Source organism: Geotrypetes seraphini, chromosome 2, assembly GCF_902459505.1.
Source record: "Geotrypetes seraphini chromosome 2, aGeoSer1.1, whole genome shotgun sequence".
Lineage (NCBI taxonomy): Eukaryota > Metazoa > Chordata > Amphibia > Gymnophiona > Dermophiidae > Geotrypetes > Geotrypetes seraphini.
In genome coordinates, this window is record NC_047085.1 from 399,423,685 (window position 1) to 399,449,795 (window position 26,111).

General features: G+C 44.2%; 1 protein-coding gene across 2 annotated transcripts in view; it reads left to right on the forward strand.

Annotated features, from left to right (window-relative positions):
- The window catches only part of MACC1 (MET transcriptional regulator MACC1), a 98,481-nt gene that overhangs the window by 19,291 nt on the left and 53,079 nt on the right, over window positions 1–26,111 (forward strand). The window contains exon 2 of one of the 2 annotated variants that reach the window (XM_033930926.1): window positions 19,962–20,162. The exons of the other annotated variant lie outside the window; for it this stretch is intronic. The gene's annotated coding sequence lies outside the window, so the exon portion shown is untranslated. The remainder of the gene's footprint in view (window positions 1–19,961; window positions 20,163–26,111) is intronic. 2 annotated transcript variants of the gene reach the window in all.

Here is a 26,111-nt window from a genome sequence, read left to right on the forward strand (position 1 = left end):
TGGGCATGGAGGTGGGTCTAAAATCTGGTAACCCTATTTTAGTGCCTACCCATCTTCTCCTTAGGCCCACCCAAAATCTGCTCTTTGGCTACTGATGGGTGGTATGTATTGGGGTAATGGAACCAGCCACATGGATTAGTGCTACTTTCAAATTGGCCACAAATTTTCAGCCTCTTGCAGGGGCTTGCCATCCTCTTGTAGGGCAATCATTTCCTTAATGCATCTTTTTCTCATGTTTGATGGTGCCTTCTGCTTCCCTTGAGGCAGTGATGCCAAACACTACCATATCTTCTCCATGGTCACTTCTGACATGGGCCTCAAGGGCTGTGAATCTGCTATCTTAAAAGAAACAGAAGTTGAAGGCACAGCTTAAGCATTGGGTTTTTTGTTTTGTAGCTTTTCTGCTGCTGTTATCTGCACTCCAGGAGCACCTAGCCTAGTATCAGCATTCTCCCTAGAAACTAGCTTGAAAGGTAGCTTGTTTCGGCAATTAATTTGAAAAATAGCCCATTAGCTTTAGAATATCAGAACAGAGTCCAATATTCAGCCAAAAGCAAGTTTAATGCCCTCCACTGGCATTAAACTCAGATACTCAAAGCCGGGCTATATCTGGTGACCAGCCTTGAATATTTGGTATTTTTTGGATACTAAACACTTACACAGTTAAGCCGATATTCAGTCACTGACTTGTTAAAGATAACTGCTAATCTTATCTGGTGTGGTACTGAATATCCATGTCTAACTAGATAAGTTGCATGATAACCAGTTTAGTGGTAGGTGCTAACTTTGCATTTTCAGCAGGGGATAACCAATTATATTTTGCTGAATATTTACTGTTAGCTTCAGAAATGCTATTTAATCAGTCAGCAGCTGTTTCTGACCAGTTACATAGTGCCGAATATTGGAGGAATAAGAGTTAACCTACTGGGTCAGACTGCAGGTACAGCTAACCCAGTATCCTGTATCCAACAATGACATGTCATAAGTACCTGGCAGAGATCCAAAAAGTAGTACGATTCTATGCTATTTAATACAAAGGATAAGCGGTGACTTTCTTTAGGTCTATCTTAACAATAGATTATGAATTTTTCCTCCAGGCATTTGTCTAACCTTTTTTTAAAATACAGCCACATTAACTGCTTTTGCCACTTGCTCCAGCGACGATTTCCAAAACCAAACTTTACATTGAGTGAAAAAAATATTTTCTCCTATTTATGGGAGTGTGTGGCGCAGGGGTTAGAGCTACAGCCTCAGCACCCTCGCTGCTCCTTGTGACCCTGGGCAAGTCACTTAATCCCCTCATTGCTCCAGGTACACTAGATAGAGTTTGGGCCCACTGGGATAGATAGGGAAATATGATAAAGTACCTGAATGTAAACCACTTAGGATATAAGTGGTATACAAATAAATAAATATTATTTAAAATGGGTTACTACAGGACTCATTTTCAAAAACACAAAAGATGCCATAAAAATTGCGTAAAGGGGCAGATGGACATTTTTCTTGCTAAACCCTTCCAATTTGCTATTTTTGAAAACCTATTTTCTAGGCGAATATCTATGCTGTTCAACTGCAGTTCATATAAATCTCAAGGGGTGGGGGGGTGTTAGAGGTGTGATAACTTCACTGAGCAACCCTAAGGGCTCCTTTTTACTAAGGTGCGCTAGCGTTTACAGCGCACGCAGGAAATTACCATGCACTACGTGGCTAGAACTAATGCCAGCTCAATGCTGACATTAAGGTCTAGCGCGCGCAGCAATGTAGCACGCGCTATTCCATGTGTTAAAGCCCTAACGCAGCTTGGTAAAAGGAGCCCTAAGTCTTTGTACTTTTTGAAAGAGTTAACAATTGATTCTCTTTCTTCTAATGAAGATTTGTCTGGCAGGAATTATCTCTTGTAAAGCTATGCTGCCTTAGGTCTTGAAAGCCATTTGGATTCCAGAAATTTCACTATTTTCTTTTTAGAAGCTTCTTTTTAAAATTTTACCACCACAGGTGTCAGACTACTTGAACTATATAGTTCCCTATTTCCTCCTTACTTCTGTTTTTATAGAGAGGTACCAATCTGCCCTTCTCAAGTCCTTCAGGACCATTTCTGACTAGAGAGTTGAGCGGGGACAGAAATCCCACCCGTCCCCACCCATCCCCGCAAGGAATCCCTCCAACCCCACCCATCCCCGTGAGAAATCCCTCCGTCCCCACCCATCCCCGCGAGGAATCCCCTCCGTCCCTATAAACTTCAGAAATAGTTATTTCATTTAATTATGCTACTGAATTAAAGACTCCGGTAGAGACTAGAGAGTTGCACGGGGACAGAAATCTCACCCGTCCCCGCAAGGAATCTCTCTATCCCCGTGAGGAATCCCCTCCATCCCCGCCCATCCCTATAAACTTCCAAAATAGTTATTTCATTTAATTATGCTACTGAATTAAAGCCTCTGGTAGAGACCCATTTACAAATAAGCAAAGACACTTTATTAATTTGGAAATATTAATTGGGAAAAATACATACTTTGCAAACGGGTTTCTACCAGAGCCTCTAATGTAAATATAAAAGCACATGAGAACCCCCAAGCTGTCAGCTAAGGACTTCCTTTGCAGTTGGCCGGGGGTCCCTTTTGCCAAGCTTGGCAGGAAGCAGTAGTGTCCCTGAGTCACAGATGCTGGCACCTCAGTGGCTCATGGATGTTGCTAGCGATTGCTGTGCTTGGTGGAGGGGAGTTCTGGCCGTCTCTAGAGGAGGTCCTCTCCTGGCGGTGCTTGGGGATCCCCACCAGTCACAGCAAGGGTCAGCAAGTACTTCAACACTGTAGAAATAAAATCAGAAATGCATTTCCTTTTCTTTTGAACACAATACAAAGACATCTACTATATACATTTCCAAAATCTAACATATTGAGTCCTCCCACCTTTGTTCCAGGTCTTTCTGTTTGTCTCACTCTCTTTGTCCTCCCTTTCACCAGGACCTGGCATCTCTCTCTCTCCTCAGTTCAGTGTGTTTCCCCTCTCTACCCCCTCTAGTCCAGCATCTGCTCTGTCTTCCCCCTCCCTTTTGGTTCAAGTCTGCATTCCAGCCACTCCTCAAGGTCCTTTTCTGTCTCTCTCTCCCCCCCCCCTGTCCAGATCCAGTGTCTTTATGTGTTTAGTCAGCTAAACTCTAGGTTAAGTGGGATATTCAGTATTTAACAGACTATAGTGAATGGCATAAAGGAAGGATTGAGTTTTAAGCACAGTCCCATTGACTTTGGCAAGTTAAGTCTTGAATGTCAGTCCTTTACTAGCCAAATGCTCACTCCAGCCACAGTGACCCGGAGCCATTTAGGGACAGTGAAATTGCTTTGAATATTACCCCCCCCCCCCCCCCCCCCCCCCCCCCCCGAGACAACCACCTCTTTGGTGCTTAGAACAAGCTTTGGAAATGCTTAAAATCACCGAACTTAGCCCTGAAACAAAAACACCCTAGGATTTAAAAGCTCATTTTCCTCTTAAAGTGTGCAGTAAGGCAGCTCCTCCATGCCTAGGCCTAGTGAGCCGTCTCTATCCCTGACCTCTTTACGACTTGGATTACATCACTTCCTACCACTGGAATGGAAACAGATCCGGGACTAGAACTTTGGTATCCCTGAGAGGTAATAAGCCCTTCCCCAAGCCCACACTCCTCCACAGTGTTTCCATCCACAGGAATTTGTGTCAGAGGAGGCGGGACGCGGCAGATGGAAGCTGCGGGGTGGCCACTGATGGATTGTTTACAATTGCTGCTGGCGACCCACAGCAAGTATGGAGCACTGCAGGGGAGGTGAAAAGAGGAAGAGAGGGCTAGAAAAGTGAGAGGAGAGAGGGAAGTGATAAATGCAGGCTCCAAGGCAACGGGAAGAGGGTGAAAGTGCAAAGCCTGTGCTTGAGAGGAGGGCTCTGCACCGGCTGAGCTGGTGGGGGAACAGCCGGGCGCTCACTTAAATTAGCTGGGCGGAGCACCCAGCTAAAAGGCACTAGGGAGAACACTGCCCTATGAAGCAATATGTAAGGACATTTTCAAATGGATAGAAATCAGACTAGGAAAAATCTAGACTTAAGTTTCATATTGGATATGCTGGGGGTCTCTTGTTTTCCCTACCTGAAAAACATGGCATTTCTCAAAGTAAAAGGCAGGAGATTTGGGTGCTAGTAAATCTTCACATTTGGTAGGCCACTTGGTTTGTGGGCTATACTCGTGTATCTTTCTTGTGCTGACAAGATATTGGCATAAAATATAATTCTGTTTGAAAATGTTTTATAGGGATCAAGCTGATTCACTGCTCGTCTTCCATTTCCTGCCTGCCCTGCCGCAGCAGACATAGCCGACTGGAAGTCTTCCGTAAGCCCTCCCTCCGACGTCAGTGCTGACATTGGGGAAGACTTCCAGTCAGCTATGTGTGCTGCGGAAGGCAGGCAGGAAATGGAAGACGAGCATTGCGGCAGGGCAGGTAGGAAAATCAGACGAGCCTCACGGCTCGAGTTGTATTGAACCCCATGGGATCCCCGAGACCACGAGGGGCATCCCCACAGGATCCCCGCGACCCTAGCGGGTGTCCCCACGGGATCCCCATGACCCGAAGGGGGAACCCGCAGGATCCCCGTGGGATTCCCGTCGTCCCCGTTCCCGTGTAGCTCTCTATTTCTGACTCCCTAAATTCCTTCAGTATCCTCAGATGTATCCCAGCCAGCCCCAATATTTTCTCCATTTTCAGTGTAGCTAGCTGCTCACAAACACAATCTTCTGAAAATTGTTCATAGTCTAAGATGATCACTCATTATAATATAACAAACACTTTCCCCATTTGTAAGCATTAGTATTAGTAGTATTTCCTTTTTCATAGCTATATTGTGAAGTCTTTAATCAAATCTCTTTTCGCTTCTTCTGCTTGTGAAAGAGACCAGTATATCATCCAATGTAAACAGATTTCCATTCCTTTTAGATTAGCCCACAGTGCCACCAGCTGTTCTGAAAGGTCAGCATAAATTTGTTTTGGGGAGGTTTTTTGGCTTTTACTGTTACCTTTTTTGCCTATTTGACCACCTTAAGATCATTAGATATGATCATACCTAAATTCCACCATTATTTTATGCATAGAAGAATTTCAACTACTATAGGGTACTGGGAAGGCTCCTATAGTGTACCTAAGGCTCCTATAGTGTACTGGGAAGGGGCCTAAGGCTCTGATTGGCCCAGCCACCTAAGGCCCCTCTAATGGAGTGTCCGGCCAATCAGAGCCTTAGGCCCCTTCCCGGTGCTTCCTATGAGGGGCCTGAGGCTCTGATTGGCCCAAGTTGTTTAAGGTCCAATCAGAGCCTCAGACCCCTCCACGGTACATTCCAAGATGCACCGGGGAGCTGGAAGGAGGGAGTCCGCGTCCCTCCGGGTTATCTATTTGAGGTAAGGTGGAGGAGGGCCGGGGGGAGGGGAGAGTGGGCATCTCTCCCACTGCAGGGGGAGGGTCAAGTCAGGTCACGGCAGGATTTTAGGGCAGCAGAAGAGTGGGAATCTCTCCTGCTGCATATTCTCCCACTGCCATGGGAGGGGGTTGGGTCGCAGCAGGGATTTTATGGCAGTGGGAGAGTGTAGACATCTCTCCCGCTGCAGGGGGTCAGGTCAGGTTGTGGCAGGGATTTTAGGGCAGCGGGAGAACATGGGTATCTCTCCTGCTGCATGAGGGGGTCACCGCTATTCCGGTGGGGGTGTTCGCCACTGCTGCTGCAGGGAAGGGATGTTGTGATGTAGCGGAGAGAATGGGCTTCTCTCCTACTGCATCACAACACAGGGGCTTTCTAGCAGTCTCTGACACTGACTGGCACACCTGGATCAGTTGCTTATTTTTGTCACCAAAAGCCAACGCCGCTTTTTGAAAATGGCTCGGCATTTTTTAAGAATCCACCGGAAGGTTCATTTCAATGTTGAAGATCCCATTTGCATGTCAGTGTTGGAGATTGCTAAAAACCTCGCTAAAGACAGAGATAATCCCTTTTGATAATCTGCCACAAAACTGCATTCAGGCTAAACCGCTGGAAAACAGTTTAGCGACAGCGTTAAAATTTTGAGAATCTGGGTATGAAAGTCTTAAACCCTTCCATCGGTTTACAATTAAAAAGAAGCAAACTGCACTATGGAAAAAAAAAATTGTACTTTAATTACTAATTCAAACATTAATGGACAAATTTATAAATAAATGCTAACTACAATACTTTTTCTAATAATGATTTTAAAATATATGGCAGGGCATATAAATAATTCATGCATTACTAGATGTCAATTATTGCTGCAGTAATATTTAAAAACATTTTAAAAGACTTTTGAGAAATAACACTGTAAGCAGCTTTATTTTTAGACTGTTAAAAACTTTGTGGCAAAGATTTCATTTTGCTAGCATAGTAAATGCGTTTCACCTCCGTGAACTGGGATTGCTTTTACTGTATAGGAATGAAATGAGATGGTAGATGAAAGGCTATATCTGTTATGCCCCCAGGGATACCTGTATCCTCTGACATTAGGCAGTAAAAGCTAGATGCTGCCATTGTGCTTTCAGTCGAATGAAATCATGTGTCAAGATTCTGGTCTATTGCTGATTCATCAATATTTTTGCTGGTGCCGGGTTCTATAAATAGACATTTCTCTTTTGACTGTATCGCTGCAGCAAATGACAATGAGCATGATACACTGGATGGGGAGGCTGCAGAATAATTTTTCAGACTTGTAGTCAGATATAATGTTAGGGTTTATCACCCTCAATCTATTCAATTCTCTTATTAGGGATCCTGACAAACTGGTCTAGCCACAGTTCCTCTAATACTCAATTGGTCTAATCACAATAGGTTTAAAATACAATTAGTCTAATGGAACAGTTTGTCTATTACTCAGTTTGTCTAAAATGTTTCCTAAATGTCAATTATTACAAATTTGAACCAAACTCCTCTCCTTAAACTATAATACCCAACAGGTAGTAAAAACACAGAAGCTTAAAAATTAAAAATGTTTATTTGAGAAATTAATTTGATGAAAATTGCAGTGAGAAATTTTAGTACAAATGGTTAATGTGTAACTGGATGGCAAACAACTGCGGCCTTTTCTTAATAAGCCTCTACCACAGTCCAGAGCACTGAATGCTCTGATGCTCATAGGAATTCTGTGACCATTGGAGCATTTAGCTCTCTGGGCCGTGGTAGAAACCTCTACTGTGGCTTAGTAAAAGGGAGGTATATTTCTAAACAGACTTCTCAAATATCTAAGTTAAGCTACTTGCACCTCTGACTCAGGATCTTATATATCTTAATCCACACATCTACCTGAATGGAAAAATCCCCAAATTTCCTGTTATCCTAAGGCAAACTGATGATGCATTCTTTTTTTTGGGGGGGTGGGGGGGGGAGGAGAAGAACACTCACACCTGACATTCTCTCTCATTGGCCTAGGTCCGCTGTACCCCTGAAAATCCCCTATTCTTCGAGTACCTCGTTGGTCCAGCTCCATACTGGTCATCAGCCCTTCCAAGAATGCATTATCTTATCTGGATCATTATGAGCTCTATTACCTTAGATACCAGTTCTTCCAGGGGACAATGTCATGTTAACCAGATAGCATGTCTTCCAGTTGGCTATGCCTTGTTTTTTCTTGAACACGTGTACTAGATGGAATTCCAATTCAAATAATGTGATTTGGAAAAATATTTGAATAATAAGGTGATTGTCATTCCAAAAAACAACCAGGCTTGCCACATAGGCTTGTCAGCCATCTTAGTGAGATAAACTTTCCCCTGTCTTCCATTGTGTAGATATATATATATATATATCATCTATCTTACTATTCCCCCATTATCCCAAAAATTCATTTAACTGTACTAAGCATTTTCACGACAGATAAACATGCCATATTTTGACCTTAATCTAATCATCTTTTACCTACATAGCTTTACAAAGAGGGAAAAATTGAAACTATTAGTTTGTGATATGATAGTAATCACAAGGGCTGGCTCACCATTAGGCATGTCTAGTCAGACACCTAGAAAAGCAGCTTCTTTGGTGGGTGGGTGTGCTCCAAGGAACAGCTTCAGGCAAAGTCAAAAAACAAGTCCAGACATGCATTCACATTCAAAAAAACAACACAAAGCACTTTAACAATATGAAGCGTGGGTAGTTTTCATATAGTATCAAACCTAATGTAATATAACCCAGTGGTATATAACACAAATACAAAAATAATAGCAAAATACCACTATATCAAACAATACACATCAGTATTGTCAAGCCTTCATCTATCAAGGCATCCTATACGGCCTCAGAAATGGAGCCTACGCACAGCAATGCAGTCACAAACTGAGACAATCCGCGTAGTAGAAATACTCCTGCTCCAATCATTGGCCTTTAAAACTATTTTTTAAGTGCTATTTTTTAGTCGCTATTTTGTAATATAAACCCTACACCACTCAATATTTAAGATGTGGTTTTAAATACATAATGCTTATTTTAAAAATCTGCATCAAATACTGTGTGTAATATCAAAATTTGAAAAACTCGACCACAAAAACTTATCTTATTTGTTTAGTAGTCTTCACTGTCGGAGTCTTAATAGTAAAATCTCAATTCATGTCCATTCGCCAACGCGGCCAGCGTTTCGCGGGAATTGCATACATCCGCTGCATCAGGGCCACCTGGACATTACCACACACATCCTCACTACAAATAAATACAAACAATAATATATTCACATTCAAAAACCCAAAAAGAAACGTTGTTTTTAAAAATTTAAATAGTACAACACTCACATCAGTGCATTCGGTCACAGCTTTTCAAACAGTGCCAAAATGGCAGCAACAACTTTATATAGTCTAGTTACCGTCGCAACGTGCTGACATCATCGGAACGTGGCAAATGCACGTTCCACATTTGAGAGAATGGCTACTAATAAAAATGTTGCCATTCCAATGACCTATTAAGGCCCTTGGGCCACAAAGTATCTAATCTATTAATCCAGCGCTGTTCTTTTTGAGCAAGGTACCGCCTGAAGTCCCCTCCTCTATTCCCCAGAGTAACCACTTCTAAGACTAAAATTTTTAGAGACCAGAACTCATGAACATGCTCTATACAATGTTTAGCCAGGGGTGCCCCAATTACTTTATTTTTAATGTTACTTTTATGTTCATTGAGTCTTATATTCAGCTTCCTGGAAGTCTGCCCTACATAGACTAAATCGCAGGGACATTGTATAATATATACAACCCCACAGGTTTTGCAATCAGAGACATGATTCTGTATATATACACGATTATCCTTAGGATTGCAAAACCTGTCGGTACATATCATCAATTTACACATTTGACAGGCCCCGCATATTTTATGGCCTAACTGGATACCATCACCACTAGATTTGTCACTAGGTAGCTGAGAAGGGCACAAAATCTCTTTCAAATTACGAGTACGCCGAAAAGCTATTCTCAGCTGACATTCCTTGAAGATACCTGAGGTTTGTAAAATCCCCCAATGTCTCCTCAAAGAACGAACCACCTGATGACATTGGCTAGAATATGTCACAATACATGTAATGCATTGTTCACCTAACCTCTGGGACTCAGATTTTTTCGAGGCCAACAAAGTACCCCTATGGCTATAGCGTGCTCTTTTGTAGGCTGCAGAAACAACCTTAGGGGGATAACCCCGAGCCAGGAATTTCTTTTTTAGACTATCAGCTTGTTTTTTAAAATCACCTATTGAAGAACAAATCCGTCGCATGCGCAAAAATTGGGAGTAAGGAAGACTTTTTTTCAATGAACTCGGGTGAGCACTAGAGTAATGAAGAGTGGAGTTACAATCGGTAGGTTTCGTATATACTGCTGTGTGGAATTCCCCATTCCGGATTTCCACAGATACATCCAAAAAGGAAATCTGGTGGGGGCTGGAGATATATGTAAACTGAACTTTAGGATGACAAGTATTCAGATATATAAAGAATTCTTCCAATTTCTCCTGTCCCCCATCCCAAATCAAAAAAATGTCGTCAATGTATCGGCGACCCTGACCACTATTTACTTCCTGCAGAGTTGGGCTTCGAGATCAACTTCCCCAAATCTCATCTACAGCCTACCCAGTCTCTCCCATTCATCGGGGCGATCCTGGACACCATTCGACTCAGAGCATTCCTTCCTCCTCAACGCATGGATGCTCTTCTTCATCTCTGCCAGTCTGTGTCTTCTCGCCAGTCCATCTCAGCGAGACACATGATGGTCCTCCTGGGCCACATGGCCTCTACAGTTCATGTGACGCCTTTTGCCAGACTCCATCTCAGAATTCCTCAATGGACCCTGGCTTCTCAATGGACTCAGGTGTCAGATCCGTTGACTCGGCACATCATAGTCACTCCTGCTCTTCGGCAGTCTCTACTTTGGTGGATGACCTCTTCGAATCTATCCAGAGGTTTGCTGTTTCACACTCCTCCCCACCACAAGGTACTCACAACCGATTCATCGACCTATGCCTGGGGAGCTCATCTGGATGGTCTTCGCACTCAGGGATTCTGGACCAGTGCAGACTGACTCCATCAAATCAATCTTCTGGAGCTCAGAGCCATCTTCAATGCTCTTCAAGCTTTTCAACATCTGCTTCACGACATGGTGGTCCTCATTTGCACAGACAATCAGGTCGCCATGTATTATGTCAACAAGCAGGGGGGCACGGGCTCTGCCAGGAAGCTCTCAGAGTCTGGGATTGGGCGGTCCGCCACAATGCCTTCCTCAAATCTGTCTACATTCAGGGGAAGAACAATGTCTTGGCAGACAACCTAAGTCGTCTTCTCCAGCCTCACGAATGGACACTCCATTCCAAGCCCCTTCATCAGATATTTGCACAGTGGGGGACGCCTCAGATAGACCTCATTGCGGCTCCACACAACTTCAAGCTGCCTCAATTCTGCTCCAGGATCTACACTCCTCATCGTCTCGAGGCAGATGCCTTCTGCTGGATTGGGGGACTCTCTTTCTGTATGCGTTTCCTCCCTTTCCTCTCATTCAAAAGACTCTGGTCAAGCTGAAGTCCGACCATGCCACCATGATTCTGATCGCTCCTCGGTGGCCCAGACAACCTTGGTACTCCCTTCTACTTCAACTCAGCAGCAGGGAACCGTTCCTTCTTCCAGTGTTTCCTTCACTGCTTACTCAGCATCAGGGATCTCTGCTTCATCCCAACCTGCAGTCTCTCCACCTGACAGCTTGGCTCCTCTCAACGTAACTCCTCACCAGTTTTCCCAGGCGGTGAGGGATGTCTTGGAGGCTTCCAGGAAGCCTGCTACTCGTCAATGCTACTCCCAAAAATGGACTAGATTTTCTTCATGGTGTGTTTCCAATTCTAAGGAGCCTCAGCGAGCCTCCCTATCCTCTGTATTGGACTATCTTCTACACCTATCTCAGTCTGGTCTCAAGTCTACATCTATACGAGTCCACCTGAGTGCTATTGCGGCTTTCCATCAGCCTCTACAAGGGAAACCTCTCTCTGCTCATCCTGTGGTTTCCAGATTTATGAAAGGACTTTTCCATGTCAATCCTCCTCTAAAACCTCCTCCAGTGGTTTGGGATCTCAATGTTGTCCTTTCTCAACTTATGAAACCTCCTTTTGAGCCTCTCAACAAGGCTCCACTAAAGTTTCTCACTTGGAAAATGGTTTTTCTAGTGGCCCTCACGTCTGCTCGCAGGGTCAGTGAGCTTCAGGCCTTAGTGGCGGATCCGCCTTTCACAGTATTCCATTATGACAAGGTGGTCCTCCGCACTCATCCGAAATTCCTGCCTAAAGTGGTCTCTGAATTTCATCTCAACCAATCCATTGTACTTCCAGTGTTTTTTCCAAAGCCTCATTCTCATCCTGGAGAATCAGCTCTTCATACTCTGGACTGTAAACGTGCTTTGGCTTTCTACCTGGATCGCACCAAACCTCACAGAACTGCTCCTCAACTTTTTGTCTCCTTTGATCCAAACAAGTTGGGATGACCTGTATCGAAGCGCACCATCTCCAACTGGATGGCGGCTTGTATCTCTTTCTGCTATGCCCAGGCTGGATTACCCCTTCCCTGTAAGGTCACAGCCCATAAGGTCAGAGCAATGGCAGCCTCTGTAGCCTTCCTCAGATCGACACCGATTGAGGAGATCTGTAAGGCTGCCACTTGGTCCTCGGTTCATACATTCACCTCTCATTATTGTCTGGATACTTTCTCCAGAAGGGATGGACAGTTTGGCCAAACAGTGTTACAAAATTTATTCTCCTAAGTTGCCAACTCTCCCACCATCCCAGTGAGATTAGCTTGGAGGTCACCCACTAGTGAGAATACCTGCCTGCTTGTCCTGGGATAAAGCAATGTTACTTACCGTAACAGTTGTTATCCAGGGACAGCAGGCAGCTATTCTCACATCCCACCCACCTCCCCTGGGTTGGCTTCTCTGCTAGCTACCTGAACTGAGGAGACACGCCCGGACCATCGGGCGGGAAGGCACTGGCGCATGCGCGGTGCGGGCATCTCAAAACTTCTGAGTTTCTTCAAGCAAGACATGCTTGTGAGACGTCCGTATCGGGGCTCTGTCGGATGACATCACCCACTAGTTAGAATAGCTGCCTGCTGTCCCTGGATAACAACTGTTACGGTAAGTAACATTGCTTTCTGTGCTTAGTGACCTGTGACATTTTTTGTACTTTAATACTGACTGTTTTTTTAACTGGAATTTTTCTTCCCAGCCTTTTTACGGCTTTAACTAATGAGAATATTTGGGACTCCTTTGAGAGATTGATCCTCTTTCGTATGCTTGGATCCATGTGGAGTTTTGAAGCCTGTTTATTAATACTTTGTAAATGTTGTTCATGGTCACTAACTGCAAAACATAAGCAGGCTCATTGTTTATAAATATTGTTTAACTTTCTTACCCAAGAATTATAAAGTACACTATGCAATTATTGTACATATCAGTGTGTGTGATATATCACAAATATCATTTTATAAGGGAGACTAAAGAAATGGGTGAAAGGTGGGGGTGGGGCGGGGTAATGTGTCCTCTTTTTGGCTTTACAAATATGGTAATCCTAACCGTCAGTTCAGCAGAGTCTGCACCTATTTAATTTATTAATAAATGATCTGGAAATTGGAACGAGTGAGGTGATTAAATTTGCAGATGACACTAAACTGTTCAAAGGTGTTAAAACGCATGCAGATTGTGAAAAATTGCAGGTGGGCCTTAGGAAATTGGAAGACAGGGCATCCAAGTGGCAGATGAAATTTCATGTGGACAAATGCAAAGTGATGCACATTGGGAAGAATAACCCAAATCACAGATACCGGATGCTAGGGTCTACCTTGGGGGTTAATGCCCAAGAAAAGGATCTGGGTGTCATTGTAGACTATATGATGAAACCTTCCACCCAATGTGTGGCTGCGGCCAAAAAAAGCAAACAAGATGCTAGGAATTATTTAAAAAGGGATGGTTAACAAGACTAAGAATGTTATAATGCCTCTGTATTGCTCCATGGTGTGGCCTCACCTGGAATATTGCATTCAATTCTGGTCTCCTTATCTCAAAAAAGATCTAGCGGCATTAGAAAAGGTTCAAAGAAGAGCGATCAAGATGATAAAGGAGATAGAACTCCTCTCGTATGAGCAAAGACTAAAAATGTTAGGGCTCTTCAGCTTGGAAAAGAGATGACTGAGGGGAGATATGATTGAAGTCTACAAAATCCTGAGTGGAGTAGAATGAGTACAAGTGGATCGATTTTTCACTCCATCAAAAATTACAAAGACTAGGGGACACTCGATGAAGATACAGGGAAATTAGGAGGAAATATTTTTTCACTCTGAGAATAGTTAAGCTCTGGAATGCGTTGCCAAAGGATGTGGTAAGAGCAGCCACAGGTAACTATCAAAAGAACCTATCAAAGCGAAATAGATATGTAGCCCTGGGTAAATAGTATGCAATGAGGTGAGGAGTTAAGGGTGCATCTATTTCCCAGGCCTGTAAGGTTAGAGTTTTAAAATGATCAGTGCTGTAATCTCTAGACTGGTGTGTAAAGGACAGCCCTAGCTGTTAGGGTTGCACAGTTTGGCAGTTGGAGTAAAACAATAGGTGATAGTTGGTACCAACAGGATGAACTTGTGACCTAGGGACTTTGAAAAAAGCCTACGCACCTGAGTCTCCATGAGAACCATAGATTCCGGACAGACAGACAGGCATCTCTGGAAACTCCTAGGGACGCAGGACAGGAGTTTCAGTGGCTTCCAGAAACCTAAGAAAAAAATCATTGAGAAGCCAAGTCAGCTCTTGGACTTCCTGAAGGGTGGTTTTAAAAAAAATGACCTCGCTCAGAGGAGATTTAAGTATGGATTGGGAGGTAAATTTGTCTTTTGGTCAGAGCACACCAATTGACCAGGAAAATCCTAAATTTGTATTCTATGGAGGTCTGTTGCTACAGGCCATCAACTGACCCATTAGTCGGTCAAAGAAGAATAACATTTTGGGGAGAATAGGAAAATGTACATAGTTGGACTGAGTCCAAGAGAGAAAAACTTTTTTTTTTTTAAACTGTGCATGAGTGCCTCTTCAGTTTTGCAAGAAGTAAGTTGGAGTTTTTTCATTTAACTCCTGGTGTGGTCTCCTGTCATTTGGAGTGAGTGGATTGTGTGATGAGAAGCTTGCTGCGGCCTGTCAGCATGCTCATTGGTTCCGGCCTTGGTCTCACAACAAAATACTTTGTGTGCCCTACCAGCATCTAGGTGAAAAGAGGGGTTACAGATATGACACCATTCATAAGACAGGATGTTTTTAAAGAACCTGCAGGGTTGAAAGAGGACAGTCATGAGATCAGATAGAATACATCTCAGGTTGCTAAGGGAGCTCTGGTGGTTCCCCTGAAGGTTATGTTTAACAGCTCCCTGGAAAAGGTAGTGAATGCTTGGAATGCCCTCCCATTAGTGGTGGTAGAATCAAAAACAGTGCTGGAGTTCAAAAAGGAGTGAGAGATACATAGTGGATCCAAACAATGGCAAGAGGATAAAGTAGTGTAGCAAGGGTAAGAGGTGACTGGGACGGTGGTGCCCCTCCTCCGCCCCCACCCCATCCGCTCCTTCTCCGTCCCCTCATGCCACACGTGCAAGTGCTCCTTTCCTTCTCCCGTACCTCTTTAATGTTCCCAGCATGAACAACCTCAACCTGCTACTTGCACCAGTGTCGGCTCTTCTTCTGACACCACTTCCTGAACCCGTGCCTAGGAAGTGATGTCAGAGGAAGAGCCAACACTGGTGTGAGCAGCAGGTTGGGGTTGCTGCTCCCCCCACGAACATTAAAGAGGTGTGCACACGTGGCAGTGGTGGCAGAAAGGATCAGGGGGCAGAGAGAAGGACAGGTGCCGGCGCCCCCACCAAGACGGTGCCTGGGGCAGACCGCCCACCCCCTTACTACGGCCACTGAGAGGCTGCAAATCAAGCCTAGAATATGCCAGTTACATAACGATGTTTTGCATTTCTAAGAGATCACGGGGAAAGTAACCTTCGCTGTGTAGCAGGTACAGCTGCAACAATCTTCCTGGTAGACTTGATGGACCATGTTGATCTTTCTGTACAGTCATTTACTATGTTTTGGTACATTAATGCACATCCGCCACTGCCTTTTTGTTTTCAGTTCTCAAATGGAATTTCTATGTACAAAAACTTTGTGGTTAAATTATTAAACACAGGATGTCCTATACTAACTAACTACAGAATATTTATCATTCCTAAAAGCTAGTGATCTGGATCCACTTATAAACAGTGAATCAAACACAGGAATTCATTGAAGTTACCAGTACGTTATAAACTGTTTGTCAAAATAAGGATGATTTTAGAAGACATCAATTTTACAAATTTATTTAAAAAGCTGAAAAATCTTATTTATTTTTACGGAGCTATTCAAATATATGGTTATTTGAAAGAGCACGCTGTCTCTTGCAGCACAACATCAACTTAAATGGAATGAAAAGGAAAAGGGGTGGGATTGGATCTACCACCTTTTTACAGTTTCCATTTCATTTACAGTCACTTATTTTGTACCTGGGCCAATGGAGGATTAAGAGCTAGATTCACTAAACTCACCGATCGTGTCCCGTCCAGTTTCCGATCGTTTCCCGACCCGATTCACTAACCTTATGCCCGATCAATCTCCCACCCGATCCGATCTGTCCATGCAAATGAGGGGAAATGGCATGCATAAGTAGGAAGGCATTGATTCACTAAGCAGAAGAAGAAACACCGATTGGAATCTCCCAACAACGATCCAGATCGGTGAGTTTAGTGAATCTAGGCCTAAGTGACTTGCCCAGAGTCACAAGGAGCTGCAGTGGGAATCAAACCCAGTTTCTCAGGCTGCTGCACTAATCACAGAGATTCCAAGGGTGAACCATCCCGAAGCGTGAGATTTGCCATGCCAAGGAGTGAGACTTTTCAGATGATACATCCAGGGTATAAATCTAGAAATGATTTATATGTTGCATTGCACTGCTAATGAACCAAGGCAGTATTGAATGATATTGGCTTTTTTTTGGAACTTCTGAAAGAATACAGATAAAAGCAGAGACAGTTTTAATAAATTTTTGGTGCTAAAAATTGTCTTCCATCCAGTAGTTAAAAGTATATTCATTGGTTTCAGAGCACACATACTTGAAGTAAAGGGAAAAGGGACACAGCAAGGGGAAGCAGTAGGCAGGAAGGTATGCTCAGATTTCTTCCAAATGGTTGGACTACTTGGCTTACTTTTCTAAGAACTTCTTCTCATGAAAGCAGTGATCAAGATCAGTGCACTGGTGCTGAAGCTCTGATGAGTAAGAAATAGGGCTCAAAGAGTGTGAGTGAGAAAGCTTTCAAATGAGAGTGACACACTCCTAATGAGCGAGACTTGGCATCTCTGTAATCATGTGAAGTATTTTGTGCGGCCCCAGTCGAGGGCAATGCAGTGTTTTCCTCTGCTGCCCCTGGGTGTTTACCGTCTTGCCGGCTCCCTCCTCTGTCTTGCTGCAGCGTTTGCGCGGCCCCAGAACATTTTTTTTCAGCCAATGCAGCCCAGGGAAGCCAAAAGGTTGGACACCCCTGGTTTAAACCAATAACCTCACCAGCTTAAGAAGATTTTGTATTGTCATCATGTGGATCTCTAGGTCTCTGTAGAGGCAAGTTACTTGGCTAAACCAATACTCTCAATTTCAACCTCACTACCGAAGCAGATAATTCCCTTTTGAATCTGTGAAGCAGATGTTAGGGAATAGGTTTACCAGGCGTTAGGCAAGACACCAGCATCCCTCCCCCTGAGGATCACCCACCTTGCTTTTTTTTTCAGAATGCAAGGTCCCAATTTCCACCTACTTTGCTGATTAGGTTGAGAAAATCTGTCAGAGCCATCCCAACTTTGAATAGTTCAAGATAAGGATTAAGAAGACATTGGAGGACCTGCCTAAATTGGTACTTGGACGTCCTAATAGCAGGGATATCCAAGTGCCAATAATCAAAACCAACTTTCTGGACATGCAACAGCACTTCTAAGCTGCTGTGTGTCCAGAGCTCAAAGGGGCATGTTGGGAGATGTGTTATGGTAGGGAATCGGGCGGGCTTAAACCTGGACGCACTACAGTGATAATCAAAGCTTTTCTAGAGGGAACCTTAGATGCCAGCAGTTAGACCTGCTTTAGTTGCATCTAAGTGCCCTAAAGCTGCCCAAACTGACCAGATGACAACTGGAGGGATTAAGGCATGATCTACCCCTTACTCCCCTAGTGGTCACCAATCCCCTACCACCACCCAGAGATGGGGGAATAAAACAGCACATTTAGGTGTTGCCGTTAGCTGATCGTGACAGAGGAACTGTGATCAGCTGAACTGGTTTCGGGGATTCCTGCTGGCTCAGCTGAAGTGGATTTCCCCTACCAGGATCTGCTGAAGCCCTACACCCCTCCCACCAACTCCCCCCCCATTCCTGGCCCCTCCCCCACATCACTCCACACCCCCAACATGAGGCAACATCACCCAACACCTCCATACCTTCCACTGCAAAATCGGCAGGAGGGAAGCTTACTGCCTCCCACCTACAGGGCCGCGTGTTGTGAATGACAGGCCTTCCCCTTCCAAATGCATCTTGGGATGCAGTGGGAGAGGTCTAAGTCACTGATTAGCATAAATGCTGCTGGCAACTGACTTGGAAGGCTTTCCTCTGATGTGTTTTGCTGTTTTGCAAAATGTGTCAGAGGGAAGCCGTCTAGGTCAGCCGCTGGCAGTGTGTAGGAGGAACTGCTGCTGGCAGCGTGTTGAAGGCAGCGGCGTTAGAGGCAGACAGGCTGGCCAGGTATACTCCTGACCATCTTCCATTCGCTGCGTTGACCCCGTTCCCATGCAGCTTTCTGCTAGCAGCCTGTGGCTGCTGGGTTGATGGGCTTGAGCCCAAACTGGGTGTGCCAGGCCCATCTAGGTCCTGGAATCCTTTTCCATGGGGTGGCCTCAACATCTTGGTGATCCAGCGGAGTGCAGTGAATAGATCCAGTTTCCACCACCAGCCCAGATATGACACAGGGCTAAAATGTTTTAAAGTCCTTCTGAAGGCCCACCTCTTTCAAAACCTGTCTTTTAGCACAGAAACAGGTTGGCCCACAGCCCTTCCCCCCTCTCTGCATTACTCTCAGCATCCCCTGGCATCATGACTCACCCTAAGGGTCTGGGGAAGTGGGGAGATGGGGTTGGAACAATCTGGCAGTTTCTTTCTTGAAATGGCACTAGCTGATTTCTGGTTCTGCTAAATTCAACTGAGGATCTCTTTCTGCACTAGCTGATTTCTGCTGTGGGGAAAGGGGGAGGATGTGGGGTCATGTGCACAGATTCATTGTGGGACATCATTTGCATAAGTCAATAAGGGCTTAAAAGCAGAGGCATGTATGAAAAAAAAAAAAAAAAAAAAAAACCACTTGCTAAATGAAAGGGTAAACCTTGCTTCTGAGCAGTCATAGGATCACAGCTCAAAACATATAGTGGTCCATCCAGTCTGGCCAACAGTCACCTTTTCTGATCATTCTCAAGGCAACAAACCAGTAATTACTTTACTCATTTTACTTGCTGAGTTTCAGTATAAGATGCTCCCCCTCAAAGTGCTGTAAATAGTTCTGTAGACATAGATTCAGCTGTTACAAATCCACACAAGAGCATTTAACACCCCTATTCATAAGAAGTGTTAGTGTACAAATTATGCATTATTAGTGAATAAATCTTATTAAAATAATTGGAGCTGTGGGAAATAACATGAATCTTTGCAGAGTACTGCAAGGCTTCATAGTCTAATTATGGTCCTCATACAGTACTTTAATTTTCATGAAATATAATGCATTGAGTTAGTCGAATAAAAAAGTTTATCACCTTATTTCCTTTGTTTTATTTCTTTATACTACCATTAACTATAATGTAGGATTTTGTAGAAGAATTATGACTAAAGATTTAAACCACATCCTGGCACACGCATTAACAGCGAGGCTCTTCTCCCACCCTTTCTGATCATCTTTTTATTTGATTTTCACAGTAGTAAGTTTTCTCTACTTAATCCTGTAGCATAAGCGGTTTCTTCTTCTGAGAGGTTTAGTTCACCTTCTAACCAGGACCTTGGGGCATGACCCTGCGATTTGCCAAACGTGCTTTGCATTTTAAACCTGTAGTGCAAGTTTTCTTCAGCAGCTTCCAATGGCTAAGCTTATTGCTGCTGCCTGTGTGTGACCTGAACAGTCTCTGCTCTTCACACAGTTGAACATTTTCTGCAGCACTCTGTCAAACTTAATTTCTTGCAAAAAGCAAACATTTAACCGGTGAGTTTCTGTCCTCCCCCTCCCGGATCTTCTTAACCGAAACCCCGTCTGGTTTCAGGTATAATTTTGGGAGGCCATTGAGGGATTGTGGATAATGCAGTTTTTCCTTCTTTCAGCGTGACTGCTGTGGATTGCAGCATGACTTCTGGTTCCAGCAAGCATTGCAGGAGGGTGTGCCAATAGCTGGGCGTGTGGAGCTCACCTGCACTGCTCCCACTTCCTGCAGCAGTATGAGTGATCACGTAAACAGAAGCAGCCCAGAGCTTGAACAGAGGCAAAGAAATGCCTTAAGTTGAGCTGAAGTGTTTGCATTGACCGTAAGTTTCCATTCTCTTAAATTTGCTTTTCAGGAAATGTGGTTGAGAGGTGTCGAATAGACTCCAGTATGAGTTAACTTGAACGTCAAACTGTAGTTCTCAGTTTGGTTGACTAGCTCTTGTGCTAATTTCCTTCTTGTGGTTTGTTGATGAAGGTACCTCTTAAGGATTAATTTTGTTGCATTTTATTTCCTGTGTCGATTGTAATAATCAAAATATACAGTTTAAATGAATGTTGATTAGTGAAAGAACTTGAGCTATCCTTGTGGTTGAATAGTTTATTATATTTGCCACTGCATTTACTCTCTTGCTGCAGAAAGAGATCCTCAGTTGAATTTAGCAGATGTGTGTAGGGCTCATACAAGGAAAAAAAAGCATCCTAGGCAAATATTTAATCTTGTGCCTCTGCTCTTACTTACCTACCAACTCAGCTGAGGTTGCCATGAAGAGGGATGTAACAGTCTGTCAAATCCTAAGGCAAGGCAGATATTGGGTTGTATCAATAGAAGTTTCGTCAGCCGAAAGCCTGAAGTCATAATGCCGTTGTACAGGGCCATGGTGAGACCTCATCTGGAGTACTGTGTGCAATTCTGGAGGCCACATTACAGTAAAGATGTGCGCAGAATTGAATCGGTTCAGCGGACGGCCACCAGGATGATCTCGGGGCTCAAGGGTCTCTCATACGAAGAGAGACTGAACAAATTGCAGCTCTACACTCTCGAGGAACGTAGGAAGATGGGAGACATGATCGAAACATTTAAGTACCTCACGGGACGTGTCGAAGTGGAAGATGATATTTTCTTTCTCAAGGGACCCTCGGCCACCCGCTCAAACTCAGGGGCGGAAAATTTCATGGCGACACCAGAAAGTATTCCTTCACAGAGAGAGTGGTTGATCATTGGAACAAGCTTCCAGTGCAGGTGATCGAGGCAGACAGCGTGCCAGACTTTAAGAATAAATGGGATACCCATGTGGGATCCCTACTAGGGTCAAGATAAGGAAATTGGGTCATTAGGGCATAGACAGGGGGTGGGTAAGCAGAGTGGGCAGACTTGATGGGCTGTAGCCCTTTTCTGCCGTCATCTTCTATGTTTCTATGTTAATAATAAATTAATTTGGGGAACAGTAAACAAGAAGAACATAAGAATAACCTTACTGGGTCAGACCAGTGGTCCATCTAGCCTAGTATCCCATCTTAACAGTGGCCAATCCAAGCCACAAGAATCCAGCAAAAACCCAAATAGCAACATTTCATGCTACCTATCCAGAGCAAGTAGTGGTTCTCCCCATGTCTGTCTCAATAGCAGATATTTTAAATTTTCTATCTTCCCTGAAGGGGGATGGGACTTGATTTACCGCCTTTCTGTGGTTACAATCAAAGCAGTTTACATATTAAATACAGGTACTTATTTTGTGCCTGGTGTAATGGAGGGTTAATTGACTTGCCCAGAGTTGCAGTGTAAATTGAATCCAGTTTCCCAAGTTCTTGGGCTACTGCACTAGCCACTAGGCTTCTCCTCCACTATAAAAAGCAGCATTTTTCTGGCTGCTTGGCCCCTGTGGGTCAACAGGGATAAGGGAAACCTTCTCTCCCTGCAGGACCAGTCTCAGTATGAGGCTCAAGAATAATGGATCTAGTAGTTCATACAGCGGGGGGGCATTTTTGATTGTGTCTCTAAGTCTCACTTTGGACATTTCCCTCAAGATGCTCAAAAGTCGAGGCGGGGGAAGCATTACATTACATTAGTGATTTTTATTCTGCCATTACCTTGCGGTTAAAGGCGGATTACAGAAGAGGATTTGGGGACATGTCCAGAAGTGTTACAGAGTAGAGCGGGTTGCTTCAGAGGATTGAAATGTTTCATACGGTGTTAGTTAGTCTTCATGGATAGCAGGGTTTTTATTTCTTTTCTGAAAGTTTTATAGTCTGGGGTCATGATTGGAGAGTTGGTGGTCTAGTTTTGCTGCCTGTGTGGCTAGAAGGCCATCGTACAGTTTTTTCCGTTTGATATCTCTGATTGGAGGGCACATGAATGGTGTCTGGGTTCTCCTGTGTCTGGTTGTGGTAGTTTGGATTAGGCAGTTGTTCAAGTAGGCTGGGCTTTCACCATTTATGGATTTAAATAATAGACAGTAGAATTTAAAAAGTATTCTTGCTTGAATTGGGAGCCAGTGTGAGTCGAGGTATGCCTCGGTGATGTGGTCGTGTTTTCTTAGTGAATAGATTAGTCTCAGGGCTGTGTTTTTGCACTGTTTGTAGTTGTTTTATCATTGTTGCAGGACAGGGGAGATATAGGATGTTGCATTAGTCAAGGAAACCTAGAAGTAAAAAAATATATATATATCTATAATAATAAAACGCTAAGCGCGCATGCGCACTCGCGCCGCGTGTTCCCTGATCTGTTGGGATGTGGCGGCACGAGTGCGCATGCGCTACACCAGCATTTGCAGACGTCGGCTACCAGGAGAAGGGCTTTGAGGCAAGGCGGCTGTGGGCGTAGGGCAGACGCCGGGCCAGGACGGTCTGCAGATAGACGACTTGCTCCAACTCGCGCTGCCTTCAAAATTAAAAACAAATGGCCCCACACCGCCTCCCTGCTCGCGCAGACCTCCATCAAAGAAAAACAGCACTACCAGCCAAAGTTTATTTTAAAGTTTAAAGCCACTGCGGCGGCTCCTCTCATGAGCCACACCTGCGACGGAGAAGGCTTCCGACACAGGCAGCGATAGTGCGAGGAGCCGCTGCAGCGGCTTTAAACTTTAAAATAAACTTCGGCCGGTAGTGCTATTTTTCCTTGATGGAGGTCTGCGCGGGCTCTCCCAGAGCCTGGCCCGCATCAAGATGCGCTTCTACAGCAGTATGGCTAGCGTGACGGTGCCTATGGCCGAGAGCTACTTGGAGCACCGGGTGGGTGACGGCGAAACGCTGCAGGGCATCGCGCTCAAGTACGGAGTGACGGTAAAGCGCGTGAGGCCAAATACCCCACCCGGAAGCATTTCCCCTGCGGTGAGGGAGCCCTGTGGAGGTCCTGGACAGCCCACCTTCAAATTATTGACAGCGGTATTTTGAAGGGCTACAGAGGCTTCCTAGTGCTCTACAAAGACACCGAAGTGGCCTGTTAACAGAGAGAGATGCTGGCTTTGCCTGTGGGTTTTAGTTTATTTAAGATGCTTATAAACAATCTTCCAGGGTAACTACAAAGGTAGAAGTAGACTTGGTTACCCAAGTGATCCCTCCAACCCCCCCCTCACAAAAAGGCTGGTGTTAACTTTTGTCAGATCAATCTGTTTCTTGAAACATAGCCTTTCAATGGCAGGAGTCATATGCCTCAGATGCAGGAATATCAGAGCTAATTTGCTTTAGTTAGGTTGGGGGAAGAAAAACAGACCAGTGGCTGGATAACTGGGGGCAAAACTATTCTCTGAAAATGTACCAAATTTGATATGGTTAAAGCTGCTGCCTCAGCACTGTGAGGTTCTAGAAAATGACACGGTGACAGAATTTGTCCCCATCCCTGTGGATAACCGCAATAAACCATCTGCATTCTTTCAGGAGAGAGGGAAGAATCAAGAGTATGAATGGACACAACCACTGACCCTCAAACCTTGCATTAAAGAATGCTGGTGTAAAAGGACTGAAGTTGAGATAAACACTAAAGAATGGCATGGGATGGTTTCCCATGGTTATGTGTGGGGACGGTGGCGGTGATGGATTCGGTCACCGTGTCATTCTCTAGAACCTCACAGTGCTGAGGCAGAGAGAAAGAATGACAGATGGGGCTAGAGAGACAGACAGAAAGAAAGACAGACATCTATTCTAGCACCTGTTAATGTAACTGGCTTCAAGACTAGTATATATATATATATATATATATATTTTGAAAATGACCTATTTAGACGTCTTGGTGCCGAGCTCTATAATTATGGAGAGGATGCGGTATATAAACTTAAGGTTTAGTTTAGTCTTGGTCCTCTAAGGATGTCTAACTTTTTGGCTATTTTTGAATACATAAACGTCCATGTTCAAAACATCCAACTTGAGCCCATTTGGACATGGGAGGGACCAGTATCTTAAAGGACTGGCCATACAGACATCCCAACAGGGTAGTGAGGCACCTTAGGAGGTACGGCTGTGAACTTTGTTCAGATGAGAGATTGCGTCAAGGAATTGTCTGGGTGGGAATGTCTGGAAGGAGTAGAAATGCAGTAGGCAAAACTGAAAGGAGTTATTGTAAGGGCGACAAACCTTTTTGTGAGGAAAAATACAGTATGTAAAAGTAAGAGGAAAAGAAGGCCGCTTTGGTTCTCAAAAATAGTGGCTGAGAAGGTAAGGAATAAGAGTTTAGCTTTCATAAACTACAAAAGATCGCAGAAAGAGGAAGACAGGCAAAAATATCTGGAAAAGTTAAGAGAGGCTGGTTGAGTAGTCAGGAAAGCAAAGATACAAATGAAAGAAAAAAATAGACACAGTAAAACGTGGAGACAAGATGTTTTTTTTATCAGTGATAGGAAGAAGTGCAAAAGTGACATTGTGAGACTCAAAAGTGAAGGGGAGGAATATGTAGAAGTTGATAAAAAAAGACTGAAATGCTTAACAAATATTTCAGTTCTGTGTTCACGGCTGAAGCACCAGGAGTGGGACCACAGAAGACAAACATGAATAGGGATGGAGGAGTGGTAGACCCTAATCGATTTTAAGAGGGTTGTGTTCATGAGGAGCTAGCAAAATTAAAGGTAGACAAAGCGATGGGCCAGATGTACATCCGAGGGCGCTGAAGGAACTTAGAGAAGTTCTGGTGGCTCCGCTGACCGACCTTTTCAATGCTTCTCTAGAGTTGGGAGTAATACCGGAGGACTGTAGAAGGGCAGATATGGTTCCTCTCCACAAAAGTGAAGTAAGGAAGAAGTAGGGAATTACAGGCCGGTAAGTCTGACTTCTGTAGTAAGCAAATGAATGGAAACACTTTTAAAACAGAGAATGGGGAAGTTTTTTGAATCTGGTGGATTACAGGACCAGAGGCAATTTGGATTCACTAGAGCACAGGTGTCGAACTCAAGGCCCGTGGGCTGAATCTGGCCTGCCTGACCATTTTTTGCAGCCCGCAATGCGATGCAGTGCTTTCATTGCCGCTTCCTGGTGTTATCTTCTGGTCGGCTCCCTCCTCCTCACTGCCACAGTGTTCACAAAGCCGCAGGCAGCTGCTGCGGCTCCTTGCGCCTCATCTGGAAGCATTCCCTCTGATGTTGCGATGTCAGAGAGAAGGCTTCCGGTTCAGGCGCAGGACACGTGTAGGAGCCGGAGCCGGCGCTTACTGCGGCAGTAAGCGGGGGAAGGCAATGTGACAAACAAATCCTGTACTCTGCCATGAAACATCACAAGGTGGATTCCTCACTCTGCATGTTGCCTTGATTCGGTGGCATGATCCATCCCTTGAATTTGCTCCATGATATCCAATTATTTATTTATTTATTCAATTTTCTACATCGTTCTCCCAAGGAAGTTCAGAAAGGTTTACATGAATTTATTCAGGTACTCAAGCATTTTACCTGTCTGTCCCGGTGGGCTCACAATCTATCTAATGTACCTGGGTGCTTCTTTAGGAGATCATTCTTAGAGGATGGTGTTGGAAGTGAATTTGATTGTTGGATTTAATCATCCAAACCTCTGAGGAGGTTAACCTAAAGCACCTGATACCTTTATATTGAACTTATTTTTAGGATGTCTAATCTGCAATAAGATCTAGGATGCTCCCAAATCCAGAAGTTGTTAGATTTTTTTTTTTAATGGGGGGGGGAATATTCCTAAGAAATTGCCCATCTCTCTATGTTATGTTTGTTTTAAAACAGTTAATATAAAACTTTTTCTTATGTGTATATAGAAATGTAAGGGTGTGTTATAAGTAGCATACTATGCTATAATGTACAGTATATTGCTCCCCCTTTTACTAA